This window comes from Glycine max, chromosome 1 (assembly GCF_000004515.6).
Source record: "Glycine max cultivar Williams 82 chromosome 1, Glycine_max_v4.0, whole genome shotgun sequence".
In the NCBI taxonomy this organism is placed as follows: domain Eukaryota; kingdom Viridiplantae; phylum Streptophyta; class Magnoliopsida; order Fabales; family Fabaceae; genus Glycine; species Glycine max.
Window position 1 is genome coordinate 11,867,283 of NC_016088.4, and position 4,267 is coordinate 11,871,549.

The 4,267-nt window shown below is 34.8% G+C and overlaps 1 pseudogene; it reads right to left on the bottom strand.

The window, feature by feature from the left end:
• Positions 1 to 2,730: 2,730 nt before the first annotated feature.
• On the bottom strand, positions 2,731 to 4,037 carry LOC100793855 (heparanase-like protein 3; annotated as a pseudogene).
• Between the last annotated feature and the right edge of the window lie 230 nt (positions 4,038 to 4,267).

Sequence of the window (4,267 nt, forward strand, 5' to 3'; positions counted from 1 at the left end):
CTCAAATTGCAAAGAAGAATGAAAGCTATGCCAAGAAAGCCAACAAGAATAGGAAGAAAATGGTACTTGAACTAGGTGATTGGGTTTGGGTACACATGAGGAAGGAGAAGTTTCCTAAACAAAGGAAGTCCAAACTTCAACCTAGAGGAGACAGACCTTTCCAAGTACTAGAGAGGATCAATGACAATGCTTACAAGATTGATATTCCAGGTGAGTATGGAGTAAGTTCTTTATTTAATGTTCCTAACTTGACTCCATTTGTTGTAGGTGATGATTTAGAAGATTTGAGGGCAAATGCTTTCCAAGAAGGAGGGAATGATGAGAATCCTAAAACTGCCCAAATACAGGGACCCATGACCAGGAGTAGGACCAAACAGTCAAAGGATACCCTCCAACAAATGGTATCAACCATACTTAACAAGGCCCAAGTGGAGAATGATGAAGGTCCAGAGGCACTACCAAGAATCTTTATTGTTGGTGAAGACCCAAACTAATTTGAAGGCCCATGCCAAATATGTTTTTTTTTTCTATTTCTATTTTTTCATTGTCATTTTGGCCTAAACTAATTGAAGGCCCATGCCATTTTTTTCTATTTTTTTTAATTTTAAATTAAATAAAATTGGTGTCTTTCCAGCTGCACCTCAGATACACTATATGTATTGAACTCGTTTTCAATAGAAGGGAGTTTTGGTATTTTGTGAATATTTTGTGAGAGTTTCTCTCTGAGTTCCTTGTTGAACCAATCTCAGACTTATCAAGGTAATCCTTGTGGCGTCTACCCTGACTTATCTTCCCTCTCTGGAAGTGGCGTCATCCAAACTCTATGACCTGTATCAAGCGATCTAGTCCTAGTAAGGATCACATCACTATAATTTTTGGAGTTGAGAGCTTGGGGATCTGTATACATTGTACCTGTATGTTGCAATCATCTCAACTGTCATCCATGCGGATGTACCTAGGTTCAGATAGTCATATTTATTACAGATTTACATGTTACACTTGCTTTAAGACATTTATGGGTTATAATTACATTTTATTTTCCTGTGACACGATACTTTAGTACTTTTTATTACTATGTATGAAGACTATTTTATTTCACCATTGTATTTCATTATTCTATTACAAGGTTCATATCTTTTCGAAGGTCATAATTATTGTAAATCTGTTATGAAAATTTTTATTATACTGACTTTCAAGAAATGGGATTTATTTAATGGGATTTATTTACACGAGTTTTACAATGAAGTTTATCCACATATATATATTTTTTTTTAAAATATATTACTCGAGTTTTGAAGAAGATATTAATTTATTGACACGTATTTCAAGAATAAAAAGAATTAATGAGAATTTTTCAAGCAATCTTTTGAACTAGAATTTGGGGTGTTACAGTAACCTTGTTGCTTGGCGTAGCAAGAGGCAACATGTTGTAGCTCGTTCTAGTGGCGAAGTTGAATATCGCGCCATCACTTTTGCTACCTGAGAAATGATATGGCTTAATGGTCTTCTTACTAATCTTGGTTTTCCTAGTAGTCTTCCTATGACACTTTTTTGTGACAACCAAGCAGGTATGCATATCGCATCCAATTCCATGTTTCATGAACGAACAAAACACATTGAAGTTGATTGTCATTTCATTTGACAACAAGTTCAAACCAGATTATTCAAATTGATCGGAGTCATGATCAACTTGCTGATGTTGTTCACTAAGTGTGCATTTGGATACGGTAATTCAACTGACCAAATCAATTATTTAATGAATTTAAATTATCGTGTAATTTGTTAAGCTGTTTGGATGAAGCATTTTAAGAGAATTTGAATTCACGCCATTTTGAAAAGAATTCTCATTACCTAAATCAAGAGTATTTGAAATTCTTCTTTCACCTTTGCACACAACCTTCTCTCACTGACCTCACTCATTCTCTTTCACGACTCCACCCTTTCTCTCATGCGACTCTTTTCCCTTCCAGTCTAGTTCTCACTTACTCAGCTCACTCTCTCTGTGGTGGGTTGTTCTCTCTGACGGTGGCTTGTACTCACTCATAGTGGCTCAAATTCGTTTTTCTTCCTTTTCAATCTAGGGTTTCGTTTTTGCTTTTGTCCAAGAATTTCAAATCAGATCAATTGTCCAAGAGTTTTTCATCAGTTGAATTCAGTTAGGTGATTGAGAATGGAGTTACGATTACCCATTATATTGTGCCAAGTTCGGATTAATTCTTCCTGCACCCATTCACATGTAAACTTAAAAATATAAAGAAATTGAATTATGCACTTGTGCTTGTAATTGATCACTGCATTGAGGCTGATTTTTCCCCCAATGAATCCAATTATATTAATTTGCATTAAATTAATGATTACTCAATTTGTTGTAACTTCAGGATAATTTCAATTGGTGTTATAACTTTTGCTACTTTGTTTTTATTCATATACAGTTGTTATGATAATATCTAAGTATTTATTCCTAGCTCCTCAACAAGATGTATTTGTTAATCTTGATGGTAAATTTTATCTTGGAAATCATATTATAGCCGCTACAAGCATTGTTGGGAAAATGAATAATGCTGTAGGAGTTCCCTGTTTAGGTTGAAGCCTAGTGTCCTATGTGTTGTGAATTATGCTTGTAATTATATCTAGAATTGAGCCTAATATTTTAGAAGATTTCTCTTATTTTATCAACCGCCAAGTGAAACCAATTTTCAGTTTCACCTAGTGCCATTGAGCTAGCTAGCTTTAGTTGCATGCCGAAAGAAGAACATTTGGTATATGAGCAAATACAATAGATAGAAGACCAACTATTATTGGCTTTCTTGAGTTTACATATAGAGGATCCAAAGGAGGAATTTCACTAGCTGAGTTTACCCTTAAAATTTTTCCATTTAGAAACATGGTTTGGCTATGTAAATTCATGTTTAGTGCTCTTAAATGGTACTATGTTCTTGTTGGTTCACCGACTCTTTGATATGGTAACTTGTTAAATTTTAAGGCCACATTGACTTCAACAGTGGTGTTGTTGTCCAAGTTGGGTACTAGTATTGTGATCCCTTTCTGTAAGAGAGTATCAAATTAGATTTCACATATGATACATCTACCATATACAGATACAGAATTTCACTTACGGATTGCTTTGCACAATGTGCATAAGTTCTTATCTTCTTTGTCCCATAGAAGGTAGTTGAGAGGACACGTCCTCCCATGAGTTAGTGCCATAGAAGTGCCCTGTAAGAAAGAAAGTACATGACCAAAAAAATGATATAAAACAACATTATGAATGTACTTCAAATGGGACCCCACTTAATAAAACCCTTTGTTTTATTAGAAAATAGGTTCCTTAACAAAGTGGCAAGCAATTGATGAAGCAAACATCACACACATGGGAACACAATCTGATATATCAGTCCATATTTAATTGTTTATGCTATTTCATTGTTCAACTACGAAATTCAATTTTTAGTACCTATAACAGTCTATATTTGGCATGAAAGTACTAGTATTCAGCAAACCATAGTTTCCTACTATCAAACTTTGTCTGCAATATGTTCTGGTGTCATAAACAGCTGACATGCCAAGCTGGTCTAAATACATGTGATTAATATGAGACCATTAGAGAATAAACATGTAAGGAATCATTGATGAAATTCACAAAGCAAGGAGAGTTACACTAACCAAAAGTTGTAGACAAATGCATCAGACACAAGGTGATGGCCACTATTGTAAGCCCCTCCCGCTTCACCAACCCATGATTTTACTATGGTTGCTGAACTTTGAACTATACTTTTGAGGCTACTGAATGTGTTAGCCTCTCCGTCCAGATAGGAATGGTCAAGAATTTTTTCAATTATGTGGTCATCAACTCCTGTAAATAGCTTTCAGTTATAATCAAATGCATGGAGATTAATAAAACATGATAAATTTATATCTAGTTTTGTGGAAGATACCTGGCTCAAGGTATTGGGTTTACTTCTCCCAAGGTTTGTGTCAACTAATATATAAGACTCTTTGACCAAGTGGTTAGGAGTATAATCCATTTCCTCCCCCATCCTTCTTTTTTTACTTAAGTTGAAATATTTGCATAACTTCAATTCAAGCCAAAGAGGTATGCTAGAGATAAAACCATACATGACCAGCACCTAACAAGGTAAGCGTCTAGGATAGTTTGTGGATGGTCTCCTTGATAGTTATGAAGGTAAAATTTAAGTACAACTTCTACCGTTATTTTTTGTCTCTGCTTCTCCTCTATCCTTTTTTCTATTTCTATTATTTTTGCTTT